General features: G+C 34.4%; 1 long non-coding RNA gene across 1 annotated transcript; it reads left to right on the top strand.

Annotated features, from left to right (window-relative positions):
• Nucleotides 1-716: 716 nt before the first annotated feature.
• LOC111094831 lies at nucleotides 717-9666 on the top strand. The gene is made up of 3 exons (XR_005385969.1): nucleotides 717-995; nucleotides 6697-6775; nucleotides 9454-9666. It is a non-coding gene; the product is annotated as an uncharacterized LOC111094831 (long non-coding RNA).
• Nucleotides 9667-15548: the final 5882 nt, after the last annotated feature.

Below are 15548 nucleotides of genomic sequence, written 5' to 3' on the forward strand. Positions count from 1 at the left end.
AAGCTCTCAATTTAGTTTGCCAGTGTGGTATTAAGGACTTCACCTCATTATCAGTCACCTACATCCAGAAAAATGAAGTTCCACAAAAACCATCTGGAAAAACAAAAACAAACAAACAAGCCATCTGGCCTCGTTCTGTATTCAAAACCTATACCTCTGCTCCAAAAACCTCTGGCAAACTCCCGCTGCTTTTAACCATACAACCCCCCCCCCCTCAATTTCTAAGAAGTGGATAAAATAACTGAAAGGACACGTGACAGGAGCCCTGAACAAGGGTTCACACTCAAAAATCATCTCAGTCCCCCAACTCCTCCCACACTCGCCAAAGCAGTCCCACTTCCCAGGCAGCGGCGGCTACCAGGAAACCACAACAGAGTTACAGACACCTACCAATCAGCATCAGTGCCCTCATCTTCCCATAATTAGACCTAAAAGGTCACCTACATGCGCCTCACAGGGCCCCAGCCTTTGCCCTTCTCCCCTTTCCTAAACTCCAGCAGCAGCTTTTCAGACGGGAAAGGATACTCTCCATATTCAACGTGGTCCCACAACTTTTTTGGTGAGGCGACAGCCCAGAGCAATAGCACGAACTTGATAGGGTACTCAGAGTACCGCCCTATTTCTGACTAGCTGCCTGCCTCGCTCCTATAGGTTTACAATCCCACTTCCTGTTTCCGCTCACAGTTGGCCGGGGGTGGAGCCGCCTACGACCGAGGGGCGGGGCTGGTGTAACGCCAAAATGGCTGCTGCTCGGAGTAGCTGTTAGGGTGGGCAGTAGTCGCCTGGGGGCGTTGGCGGGCTCTAGGGGTTATGCCCCTCCCCCTAGTGTCTTTAAGCCAGCGCCTAACGGTTTTCGTCACTCTGCTAACCGCCTAGTTCTTTTGTCGTACTCTGAGCTCTTCTTAAACTTCCGCCCCAAACTCTTTCCTCAGATTTCACACTATCCTTGGCCTCTCCTTCTGTTCTCAGAGTTTGTCTTACGGATGAAGGAAAAGGTATAGGGTTTCTACAGTACTTTAAACATATATATAACCCTATGAAATGAGAACCTTCAGGGTTAGCGGGGGTGGGAATTTTCAGTTGCGAGGTTCAGTTTAAGTTTTTAAAAAGGTCATGATCTTTAAAGTTTTAAGTTAGAAGGGGAAGACAAAAGAGTAAGCCCAGGTTTAAGAGGCGAAGTTGTTGTGAAATACGAAGTTGTAATAAATTATTATTTTTTGGAGTGGATGGGTAAAATACGAAAATTACCATAAAATCGCTCCAAATTATAATTGACGGGAGGGTTTATTGAAACACTTGGTGCCTTTTATGTAACACCAAGATATCCAAGGAAATTTATTAGACACCATCTCTAGATTTGTGGAAAGAAGGGGGATCTTTGATGAAATCACTGCATTTAATTCAACACTTGGAAATTCCAAGAAATGCTTTGGAAAAAAAATAGAGTAATTATGCTCTTGCTGAGGAATTTTATATTTGGCTTTAAGTTTTTTCTCATCTTTAAAGTTTCAATATGTGGGGGAAATAATGAATATATAATGGCCTTTTTATCTTCAGGATTGTTTCCTGTTGCACCAAAATGGTTCTAAAAAAAAGGTACTGTTTTAGACTTTTGTGTTAATGACGTTTGGTAGGCTTCAGGCTGTTAACTAATTATGAGCCCTTGATCCTGGAAAACCTTTTATTTTTCCCCTAAAAGCTCAGGGAGAGTACGATAGAAAAGACTTTACATAAACGGAACTGTATAAAGATTATATTTATTTTTTTAATCTTGCTATATATGTTTCAGATGCAAGATTTACCTTTATAGAGACAGAAAAAACTTGGCACATGTAATGATTGTTTCATCACTTTCCACAATAGATAATTGTATTTCACTGAGAATTTTTTTTTGGTGTGAAAGTGAAAAATATTTTTAGAAGTTCTTCCTTAGATGCTTAATATGTATTAACAAAGTGCCTTCAATAAATCCACATATAGACTAGAACAATCCGCTAAAACTTAAGAATTTCCATGTCTTATGTTATTTCTAGTTATATATCGGTAACCTATAAATTAAGCCTTTTTTGAACTGTTTTTTAAATTGTTTTGCATATTGTTGAACTTCTTAAGATAGGGATCTTTAGGATAGAACAGGGTTTTTAGTAGAATTAAGATCTAAAAATATTTGTTCAGTTAGGAAGTTTGTTATTGTCCATGCTAGGAAATAAAATGCATAACCTATATCTTTGATTGACAAACTACTTAGAAGATTCAGAAATTGTTATTTATATGAGTTGTGAACTAATATTGACTCCAAAAATTGCCCTCATGTTTTTATCTTGGGCATCTTATCTTTTAAAGTTAGATTTAGAATTTATTTTTTAATCTTAGGCACAGTAATAGAAATATTTGAAGTATATGTATATTATTGCTGCTGTTGAAACAAGGAATTAAAAGATATTAAAATCATAAGCTGCTTTTATTATAAAAAAGTACTCAAAGGAAAGTCATCAACTTTTAATTGTTTTTATTAATAATTGAATACCTATAAAATATTTGTAAAACAGGAGTACAGAATAAAAAGCAATACAGGAAATCCATATGACCTAATTTAAGAAAAGTACCATTCCTTTTAAATTCCCTTGTGTACCCTTTCCCTAATCACATTTCTTTCCTTCCCTCCTTAGAGGCAACTGCTGTCTCAAATTTATATATAATTTCCCTGATTTAATTTACAGTTTTATCATAGTATTTGAATTCCTAAACAGTATTATTTACTGTTGTATATTTCTAAACTCTGCATAAATCAGTGTTTTTTCTTCTTTGACATGCTTTTGTAACTCATAATGTTCCTTGTCTGCCTGCATTATTGCTTATAACTGTAGTTCATTCTTTTTCACTGTTGTATTCCACTGTATGAACATTTTGTTAATTTTCATTCATTGTCCTAATGATTAATATTTGTGTTGTTTCCAGGTTAATATAGCCTGTAAGAATATACCAGTGTTATATTAACACATATTCTAAACAGTTAATTAAAATCAATAACTTAAGTCTCTTAAACATTATGATGAATTCTGGAAATGTTTATTCTATTATAGTTATAGTTAATGTTAAGCATTTTAAAGCTAGATTTATTTATTTTATTATTTTTTTAAATTTATGATAGTCTCACACACACACACACACACACACACAGAGAGAGAGAGGCAGAGACACAGGCAGAGGGAGAAGCAGGCTCCATGCACCAGGAGCCCCACGCGGGATTTGATCCTGGGTCTCCAGGATCGCGCCCTGGGCCAAAGGCAGGCGCTAAACCGCTGCTCCACCCAGGGATCCCTTAAAGTTAGATTTATTCTTTACCAATATCATTTTACTCTCTCCCCCAAGGAACTATTATTCATTTATTGTTTATTGTATTTATATTTCTTATTGTTTTGGGTTATCTTAGATCATGGCTTTGTTTCTTCCACTCTTCCAGATTTAGTAATACCTCTAACCCTGTCTCACCTAAATAGGCAGCTACCTTTTGCTCCTTTCAGCCTTTGAAAAGGGCTAATTATAAAAATAACATGTATAGGACCTCCCACTTGTTATTTTAATGATTGTTATTTTAATTTGGACCTCCCAAATTGTTATTTTAATGATAAAAATAACATGTATAGGACCTCCCAAATTGTTCTTTTGGAACTTAGTTAACTCTAAGTATGAAGATTTAACAGAAGTAGCATCAGTTTATCAGTTGATAAACCCAGATGTGGAAAATTTCAATTATAGATACTTAGAAAGATGTGTTTTAAAATATCTGAGAATTTTCACTAAGATAATGTAGATTTGAAGAACCAATACAGTATCTTAAGTTAACTCAGCATTATTGAATGTATTAAAATTTGACATTATTCAAATAAAGCTAATGTGGGAAATCATAATAATTCCTTCAGTAAATTGAATTATTTTCATGTTTAATCATTCTTAGTTCTGTAAATATTTTACAATCTACTGTGTTATAAAAAACAAGCTTTGCTTTTTACATTTTAAAATATTTATTTAAAAATATCTGTTAAAGTCTAAATTATATAATTTTTAAGATTTGATTTCAGTTGTTTTTTGACAACATGGCATTTTTCTTACATTTTACCAAATGATTTCAAGATGATCAGAAAATTAAATGGTACATATAATTAAACTTTCATTGAAGTAAGAGAAAGGACACCAGAAATTAGAATGGCATAGTGTGTGTAGTCTTAATCAAACTTTGGTGTTCTTGTTAAAAATACAGATGATTGGGACTCCCCTCTATAGATTCTGATAGAATAAACTTGGAATTGGTCCCAGAAGTCTATATTTTGTCTCTGTTTGTGTAATTGAAATGAATAACTTAATATAGGTTAATATACTATATTGTCTAGTAGCTCAATTTGGATGGAACTTCATACTTTACAAAATGCTTCTAATCTGAGGCAACCTGAAAAGGCATTATCATCCTCTTTTTACTAATTAAAAAAAAGACTCAGAGAGATCATATAATTTGCCCAAGCAAGTTTTAAGTAAGCTCTATACCCAAATGGGGGTTGAACTCACAGCCCCAAGATTAAAAGTCAAATGCTGAACTAATTGAGCCAGCCATGTGTCCCTGCCCAAGCGAAGTTTGAGTAAATGGAGTCAGTATTCAATTCAGGACTCATTGACTTGTAATCCAATACTTTTGAATGCTTATAGCAGATTGACAAGGAGGACTCATTAGACTACTTCTGCTTCCTTCTTTCTATAGTTTAAGAAGATTCAGTTTTCTTTTTTTTAATTTTTATTTATTTATGATAGTCACAGAGAGAGAGAGAGAGAGAGAGAGAGGCAGAGACACAGGCAGAGGGAGAAGCAGGCTCCATGCACCGGGAGCCCGACGTGGGATTCGATCCTGGGTCTCCAGGATCGCACCCTGGGCCAAAGGCAGGCGCCAAACCGCTGCACCACCCAGGGATTCCAGAAGATTCAGTTTTCTAGAATCCCTAGAGAGGTAGAAACTAAGGGTCTTTCTTACTTTTTAAGTTTTTATTTAAATTCCAGTTAACATACAGTGTAATATCAGTTTTGAGTGGACAATTTAGTGGTTCAACACTTAACATACAACACCTGGTGCTCATCACAAGTGCACTCTCTAATCCCCATCACTTATTTAACCCATCTCCCCACACACCCTTCACAGTTTACAAAATGCTTCTAATCTGAGGTAGCCATCAGGTAGCCTCTGGTAGCCTCTGGTAACCATCAGTTTTTTTCTCTATATTAAGGGCCTATTTCTTGGTTTGCCTTTCTCTTTTTTCATCCCATGATCATTTGTTTTGTTTTTTAAATTCTACCTATGAGTGAAATCATATGTTATTTGTCTTTCTCTGATTGATTGACTTAGTTTGCTTATCGTAATACTCTCTAGCTCCATCCATATCATAGGATCTTTTTTAAACTTATATAATTAAATTATTTACCATAGTCATTAATTTCAAATGTAGATTTCAGTTATTCATCCATTGCATATAAGACCCAGTGCTCATTACATCACTTAGTCTCCTTAATGCCCATCATCCAGTTACACCATCCCCCCTCCACTTCCCCTCCAGCAACCTTCACTCTGTTTCCTACAGTTAAGAGTCTCTTAGTATTTGTCTTCCTCTCTGATTTCATCTTATTTTATTTTTCCATTCCTTTCCCTATGATCCTCTGTTTTGTTTCTTTGTAGGGTCTTTCTTGCTCATAATGGGAAAAGTTTTTCCCTAGCAGGCAACAAACACCTAGCTGGTTTCATTTTTCTGTGGTTTTAATTTGCAGAATTTCCTAGCCTAGAACTGTTCAAGTGACAGGACAAAGATGAGAGCTATAAAAGAGGTAAAACGGGATCCCTGGGTGGCGCAGCGGTTTGGCGCCTGCCTTTGGCCCAGGGCGCGGTCCTGGAGACCCGGGATCAAATCCCACGTCGGGCTCCCGGTGCATGGAGCCTGCTTCTCCCTCTGCCTGTGTCTCTGCCTCTCTCTCTCTCTCACTGTGTGCCTATCATAAATAAATAAAAGTTTAAAAAAAAATAAAAATAAAAGAGGTAAAACTCTATTAGCTAAGGCAAATAGAAGATGAAGCAGGAATAGAAGTTTAAAGACAAGAAGAATGGGTTTGAGTGGCTGCAGTAGATGATATGAAAAATATCCAGTTTATAATTAGCAAGTGGGGGAGGAGCACAAGGAGACAAGATAAGTTGAATATAAGATTCAACTGAATAGAAAAAAGTCTTAGGAAAAATACATCTGCATATTTATCATTTTTATAAGTGACCATTTTTAGGATTTCATTGTTATTTTAATAATAAATGGTGATATTTAGTGATTGTAATACATAATTATCAGAAAGAGAATTTCTCTAGACTACGTTGATTTTTAACAGAGCACTCAAGGCTTTAAAATTTGCCTTTGCCAGAAAACCTTTGTAAAACTTGAATAATCAATGCAACTATATCTTGTTATTAAATGAGTTGATTGATTCTTAGAAGGTGAGATGGTGAGAAAGAATAAAGCATTTGCTATTATTAGAGATACTTTCCCACTTTGGGATGATTCCAAATTAGTTTTGAGAGTTGTATGATTCAGAATTTCTTTAATATAGGTGTAGGTGCTCATATAGAAACTCATTTTTAATAAAACGTTTCCTTATATCTATTATTTTACCGTCTAGGAGCTATTTGAAGAAAAGTCTTTAAGAGAAGAAAGAACAAAGATAAGAGACTTTTATCAGAAGGACAGGTGAAGACAAGGTAAAAAACAAACAAAACACTTGCTCTTTTAAAAGTGTACTACTCTGTACTCCTGTATCCCATTTTCATGGCTACAGCACCTACACACTTAGTTCTAAATACTGCTTTTATTTACTATTACTTTCTCATCATAGACTGTGGAATCTCAAGTCAAAATTCTGTCAAAGTCATTTTCATGATTTTAGAAATTTATCTGGTAACTGGTTCGAACAGAGTTAGCAAGCTTTTTAAATATTTGAATTCTCTATATTTTATTTTTTTTATTTTTTTTGAATTCTCTATATTTTAGTACACACATTCTATTAAGGCTCTTATTTTAATTCCAGTACAATTAACATATATTTTGTTATTTTCAAATATTATTTTTCCCTAAAATTAGCTATAATGTGGTCCACAATTATTCCCTCTGTGTCAGGATTTTTCAACTAATACTGTAGACATTTTGAGCTGATCATTTATTTGTTTTGGAGGATTGTCCTGTACATTGTAGGACATTTAGCAGTATCCCTGCCCTCTATATACACCTCTATATATACAGTAGCTTTCTACCACTTCCAAAGTTTTAACAACCAAAAATATCTCCGGAGATTGTCAAATATTCTCTGAAAGATAAAATCACTTCCATTTACGAACCACTACTCTATGTCTAGAATCATCTAGTGTTGCCTTTATATTAAATTGACAGATGTACAACAAAATATCTTTCAGCTTATTCTTTTTTAGGAATAGCCATAGCAAATGCAGTGCAATGATAGCATGTCTAGGTTTTCAACTGGTATACTGAAATTGGTAAAATTGAATCCAGGAAAGGTATCTTGAAGTCATTATAAATTTTTTTGCTTCAGGCCATTGGAAAGAACAAGACATTTAGCGTCATACAGAGCTAGGTTTGAATTTCTGGTTCCTATATTTAATATGTGATTATCAAGGGCAAGTTATGTAATCTCTTTGTATTTCAATTTCCTCACTCACAAAAACAGGGGTAATAATATCTATTTCTTAGGTTTATGATAAGGATTAAATGAGATTATCTTGAATGTTAGAATACTTAGAGCCTCTCAGAAATGATAGCTTAGTAATGTATTCTACAGCCAAAAAACCCTTAACAAATATGTAAACATCAAGAAAGGTATTTGAAACAAAAGAGAAAATCATATTGATATAAAACCATGGTACCTTGGTGCTTGAAAAATTGTGGCATTTCTGCTCACCACTTCTTGAGAAATAATTAATGTCAAGACAGGGGCCAGAGAAGAAGTTTCAAAAAGTGCCAGAAGGGCTTTGAGCAGACTAGACTATTTAATACTATTAGAATATTTAATATTCTTCTGTATAGAAAGAATGGCTTGATTGAATCTGCATAAAATCGTGGAGTGTATAGGTAGAGTAAATATGATTTTGTTCCTAGGATTTTTTAAAAGATTTTGTTTATTTATTTGGCAGAGAGAGAGAGAGAGAAAGAGAGAGAGAGCACACAAGCAGGGGGAGCAGCAGAGGGAGAGGAAAGGGCAGGTTCCACAATGAGCAGGGAGCCCGATGTAGGGCTCGATCCCAGAACTCTGAGATCATGACCCAAGCCAAAGGCAGATGCTTAACTGGCTCAGCCACCCAGGCACCCCTGTTCCTGAGGTCTTGAGCAACTAAGAGAAGGTAACCTTCCCACAACTCAGCCTACTCAATGATAGAGGGAAGTATTCTTTTGTTTGCTTGTTTTTAATAAGCTTGTAGTATATGCTCTCAATATTAAATGAGTCACTTTGTAGCTTTCTAAGAAAATTTATTTTTATGAGAAACTTTAAAATATAGAAGATATAAAAATAATATATTAAACATCCATGTTTCTACCTCCAAGAATTGACAGCAGTGAAATTTTTTTAAGGATTTATTTATTTTTGAGAGACGGGGAGGAGGAGCAAAGGGAGGAAGACAGACTCCTCACTGAGCATGGAGCCTAACAGATCTTAGGACCCTGAGATCAGGACCTGAGCCAAAACCAAGAGTTGAATACTTAATAGATTACACCACCCTGGTACCCCGACAACAGGACAACAGTCAACATTGTGTCACACCTGTTTCCAGTTCTTTTTAAAATAAAATAAATAAAACAATATAGTGAAGTTGAAGTCTCCTTTGACTACACTCACTAGTCTTATTCTATTCTCCCTTCTGGAAACAGCTACTTAGTATTATGTGTATCCTTTTCCATGAAGAAATATGCATTCATGGAAAATATACAATATTTTATACATGTTTTTAAATTTATATCATTATTACACTTAATATATATCTAGGTTCCATAGCTTTTACTCAGTATTACTTTTGAGATCTACCCATGTTGTTTCTACATTTGTATATATAATAATTTATCATATAAATATGGCTCATTTATCCATCCCCTCTTCATGGCCGTTTATAGGTGGCTTTTATTTTCTTTTCCAATTAAAGAAATGCTGCAGTACTAAATGTATAACACTCTACACATTTGCAAGAGTTCTCTAAGGTATATGCTGGAAGTAGAATTACTGGGACATAGGGTAGAAATAGCTATATTAAGATATTAAGATAAATGAAAAAGTACCATTTTATATGTTAAAAAGGTTTTGTATACTGAAAATGAAGATTCAAAAAGGAGTTAAATTTATATGCATTTAATGGAGGAATTTATGGCTTTTATTTAGGATAGTTTAGAAGTCAGATATGCCTACTTATTTCAAGAAAAGTTCAATGAAATATTGATTGCCTACTGTATGCTCAGAACTGCACAAGTGATATCATCAGAAACAGGATACTGAGCTGGATGGATGAATCCAGAATAGCTTTCATTATGCTCTTAATTCAGTCAAAAGGAAAGACTATCTACAGGACAAGATCAATGTACCAGACAAAAGTATACCAAGTGTGAGTATATCAGGTTCATTGCCTGTTTGATTTGCATAACCCTGGTCTAGAAGGTTTGTCATATGCTTTCCTCTTCTCTGAACCTCACAATTTTAAAGGCCATTGTCGATCAGTTGTTGCTGAGGTATACTTAAAGTTAACGTATCCATATATATTATGCTTTCCTAAAATGCGTATTGAGTAAAGCATGTGAAGATATAGAGGGGAGATATATATAATCACTTGATCTATCATAAAACTAGAATAAAAGAGACAGTCAATTAAAAGGCAAATTCTGATAAGAATGTAAAAAAATAAGATTTAATGAAAAAAATGTAGAACAATGAGAAGTTAGTCCTATGGAAATTCTTGAGAGGAGCTAATTCAAATGGTATTTATTAGATTTTTCATAGAACTTTTCATTGAGATTATCACTTTCACCACAACAAGTCTCAAATTCCATATTCGGCCAAAAAAAGGCTTAACATCTCATTTCACAAATTATTCCAGACCATATGTAACTCAGTTTTCTGAAATCAAAACAGTGAATTTATATGGTAACTAAATTCAGTTGACCTCTTTCTAAGTCAGGTCCTAACTGAAGCTTAATGAAACCTACGCAGTGATCCAGACTACATAAAATTTAATGATTATTTCTATTTTTTTTAAGATTTAATTCTTTGTAAAAAGAAATCATCCAACATTCCATGTCTATCTAAGTGAAGTTTCCCTAACTGGAGGTAAGATACAAAGTTTAGAAAGGCACAAATATATGAATTGGAAGAAAAAAAGACAGGTATTGGAACTTGCTAAAGACCATACATCAAGTGAGTGTGAATTAAGCCTTTCATTTTTTATTTCACCCTACAGATAACTCATCATTTAAAGATATATTTATGAACAGGGTAGAAAGGCTCATCTTGAAAATTCCCTTTGTCAATTACATTAATAAAGTATAGTTTTAATAAAATACGGTTTTAAGCAGTTATTCAACTTTGGATAGAGGGAGGGAAAGAAAGATTATTTACATATATTTGATAAATATATTTTCTATTATATTATTCTTTTATATTCTTTTTATTTACACTAGTAGTGGTTCTTTGTTAGTGTTCCTTTCTCCTTTCTTATTAGCCTTTCCCTAATTTTTTTCTTACTAATTTTCATATTCATCCTTGGTACCAATACTTTTGGATACTTTTAAAGTCATGCTTAACCAAGGAATCTCAAGCTCAACCTAGATTTCTATGTGTATTTTCAGAAAGGTTACTAGGATAGGATACAGTTCAGTTAAGGTAAAGCTTTAATTCAAAGTGTCATGTTGGGATGCCTGAGAGGCTCAGCAGTTGAGCATCTGCCTTCCACTCAGGTTGTGATCCTGGGATCCTGGGATAGAGTTCCCCATCTGGCTTCCCTCGGGAAGCCTGCTTCTCCCTCTGCCTGTGTCCCCTCTCTCTCTTTGCTTCTTGTGAATAAATAAATAAAATCTTTAAAAAATTAAAATAAAATAAAAATGCCATATTATGCAAAGAGGGGCCATGCCAGGTGCATGAGTGTATAAATGTTCTAATACCTCATGTTTCTTAATATTTGCTAGGAGCCTATCAACCTCTAAAAAGGTGCCATTTAGAAATTTGGTGTCAAATAATTCAAGTGGTACAACCACTATAGTAATCACTGTGGTAAACAACTTTGGTTACTATATAAATTGTTATTATCTTTTTATTTATATGCCTTATCTCTGCAATTAGCTTGGAAGCATTTTTAGGACCAGGTCATCTTATTCCTTATATGACTTCTGACCCCTGGAACCAACTAATTTCCTTGCATATAATTGAAACTTAGTACATCTTTATTGTTGATGAAGTTTTATTATTACTTTTTAAATTAGAGCAATTTCTTGTATTCATAGAGCTTCTTGTTTTTATATCTAGTTACATTTTCATGATTGGGAGGTATATGCAAATACTTGAGGAGTAAGAGATTTGGAACAGATTAATTAGCTGAAAAGAGAAGAAAAAGAGACTCTTAGTTTATTTTCAGTAGGCAGGAATGCCTGTTAATTTCTCTCTAAATGAATACATCTGAAGTTGAGAACTGACTGTTCAATACAATTAGTAGATTATTTATATTTAAACATATTAGATTATTTTAATTCCAGTCAGTAACTGAGCATGAATTAGCTTCCAACAGAATCAGCAATGGAAAATACTCTCTTATGAACCTCAGGTGTTTTTGGTCTGATAATGATAAAAATTAACTAATTTTGGTGCTAGCAGAGTTGTTCCTGATTTTATAACTCTGATATCTTTATAAATGGTATAAGATCTAATGGTATAAGTTAGTTGAATGATGGTCCTATAATTTTAAAGTTATGAAATAACATATATGGGAATATCCTTAGAATACCTTTCAAGATAAAAGATATCTACCCCCACAATAAAAGATGATTTTCATTGTGAATGGCTAAAAATGAAGACCATGCCAAAATACCATGTAGTTAGGTGTTACAGGGAGCAAGTTCTGGTTTATTATTTTTTAACTGTATATGAAGCATTTTAGTGATAGAGATTTAGTAAGAACTTTTAAATATTGGCCTTCTCTAAAATGGAATAGTCAAAGGAGTATCTTTAAGCATGTAATCATAGGACAAGTTGAGATCACAAACTTCACAGAGGAGACACAGATTTTATGAAACCAATAGCTTCCTTTTCTTCATGAAGCAGACTTGTGATTTCACTTACCCTTGGAATTTTGTTATTACAGGAGGGTTATCCTAATGTCTTTGTGCTAATGTCATGACAGGGGATATTTTTGTTGAATCTAATTAATGAATGAACATTTTTAGATACCTTCTATTTTCCCACAACTGTGGGTGAAAAAGTAATGTAAGACATGAATGTGTCCTCGAGGAAGTTATAACTCCGTTATAGAAATCAAACCATCATATATTAAGCAATTAGAAAACAGTAAGTGTTAACTTTGCATCACTGGCTTGACATAGAAAATACCAGTGTTGACTAGAATGCTCAAGGTTTCAGGAAAGACATCAGACTTAAAAGCTTAGGATAGATCACAGGCAAAAGGAGAGCAATTCCAGATAGGTAGTATGACATGATCAAAGAGATGGAATAAAGATTAATACATATTTACATTACAGGACTATGCCTGTGTTGATATAGGCAGTAACCCCACTTTAAATCCTAATTGGGAGACTATGAAACTCTAGTGTTTATAAAGTTAAGTAATGTATTTCTTGTTTATTCCATGGCATATATTCACTAACTGGAAGTGCTAACAATCAAAAGAGCATATCAATGATAATATCTTAGTAACATTTTCCTAGTTAACTTTATCCAAAGTAGTAGAGTTAAAGAGTTACTCTTTAAAAGGTAGTTTAGAGCTGTGTGATACTAAAATAGTTTTACAAGTTCCAGAACCAGATGAGTGAGACTGAGAAATCAGTTATCCCTTGTTTACTGGTTGATGTTTATGGCATCATTACACTATCTTACACATTAACAAACACAAAAGTACAGCTTTTACTGTACTGCCTATATAGTGAGACTATTTATTTTTTACATTGCACTTAACATTACACAATAGCAATGATGCTACAATAAGGCCTTATTATTGCTAAATAACTCAATGAGCGATTAATAATGTGACAATTTATAAGTTGTGAATAAAATTAAGGTTTATAGTATGGAAAGATGTGTTCTTTTATATTTGGCCCTTTGAATAAGTTTTAAACTTATATCTTATTGGATGGGAGATCAAATATCATACAATTCTAATAGAAAAGTGAAAAAGAACCCAATTTAGGCATTTGAACCAAAAGAAATGCTATTTTGACTCAAGTGGATTTGGACAATATTTTGATAGTTTGAATCATTAATTTTAGAAATTGATAGTGTTGGTTCCTGTTCAGACTGGTTAACTGCATGTGATTTAAAGATAAATTTTTGTATAAACAAAATGGATTTTGAATTTGGTATAAATTAACTATAAAATATGTTTCATTAAATTATTGCTCTTCTTTTTTTACGAGATATATGTTTTAATTTTTTTATTGGAGTTCAATTTGCCAACATATACCATAACACCCAGTGCTCATCCTGCCAAGTGCCCCCCTCATTGCCCATCACCCAGTCACCCCAACCCCCTGCCCACTTCCCCTTGCACTACCTCTTGTTCATTTCCCATAGTTAGGTGTCTCTCATGTTTTGTCACCCTCACTGATATTTTCACTCATTTTTTCTCTTTCCCTTTATTCCCTTTCACTAATTTTTATATTCCCCAAATGAATGAGACCATATAATGTTTGTCCTTTTCCGATTGACTTATTTCACTCAGCATAATACCCTCCAGGTCCCTCCATGTCGAAGCAAATAGTGGGTATTTGTCGTTTCTAATGGCTGAGTAATATTCCATTGTATACATAAACCACATCTTCTTTATCCATTCATCTTTTGATGGACACCGAGGCTCCTTCCACAGTTTGTCTATTGTGGACATTACTGCTATAAACATCGGAGTACAGGTGCCCGGGCGTTTCATTGCATCTGAATCTTTGGGGTAAATCCCCAGCAGTGCAATTGCTGGGCAGATCTATTTTTAACTCTTTGCGGAACCTCCACACAGTTTTCCAGAGTGGCTGCGCCAGTTCACATTCCCACCAACAGGGCAAGAGGGTTCCCCTTTCTCCACATCCTCTCCAACATTTGTTGTTTCCTGTCTTGTTAATTTTCACCATTCTCACGAGTGTGAGGTGGTATCTCATTGTGGTTTTGATTTGTATTTCCCTGGTGGCCAGTGATGTGGAGCATTTTCTCATGTGCGTGTTGGCCATGTCTATGTCTTCCTCTGTGAAAATTCTGTTCATGTCTTTTGCCCATTTCATAATTGGATTGTTTGTTTCTTTGCTGTTGAGTTTAATAAATTCTTTATAGATCTTGGAAACTAACCCTTTATCTGATACGTCATTTGCAAATATTACTCTTTTTCTTAAAGTATGAAATAAAGTTCAAGTTCTTAGTCTGTGGAAGTTACTAGGAAGAATTCAGATTGTTGTTTACACATGATATAGAAGAAATGGTGTCTGATATTTGATAGTTTGTGTTCAGGGAGGTTACAGAGCAATAGTTCAGCTTCTTTGGATATTTGTAATAAAAGCATGTATATTAGAAGAACCAAGGGAACTCTTCAGTAATAACTCTATATATTGAACAAAATTATAAATATATAAACATCGGTGTGCAGGTGTCCCGGCCTCGGTGTCCATCGAAAGATGAATGGATAAAGAAGATGTGGTTTATGTATACAATGGAATATTACTCAGCCATTAGAAATTACAAATACCCACCATTTGCTTCAACATAGATGGAACTGGAGGGTATTATGCTGAGTGAAATAAGTCAATTGGAGAAGGACAAACATTATATGTTCTCATTCATTTGGGGAATATAAATAATAGTGAAAGGGAATAGAAGGGAAGGGAGAAGAAATGGGTAGGAAATATCAGAAAGGGAGACAGAACATAAAGACTCCTAACTCTGGGAAATGAACTAGGGGTGGTGGAAGTGGAGGAGGGCAGGGGTTGGGGGTGAATGGGTGACGGGCACTGAGGGGGCACTTGACGGGATGAGCACTGGGTGTTATTCTGTATGTTGGCAAATTGAACACCATTAAAAAATAAATTTATTATTTAAAAAAAAACCGCATTGTTAAAATGTGAAAAGAAAATAAAAACCCCAAAGCTGTTACCCCGTAATTCCCATGGTATCATTTGAAATCTAAGGCTAAAACTTCAAAAAAATTATAAATATATATTAAATTAATATACATTAAAAATATAATAAAAACGGTTCCAAATCAAAAAGGTAGTTTTGTGCAATGT

This window comes from Canis lupus, chromosome X (genome assembly GCF_011100685.1).
Source record: "Canis lupus familiaris isolate Mischka breed German Shepherd chromosome X, alternate assembly UU_Cfam_GSD_1.0, whole genome shotgun sequence".
Taxonomy (NCBI): Eukaryota; Metazoa; Chordata; class Mammalia; order Carnivora; family Canidae; genus Canis; species Canis lupus.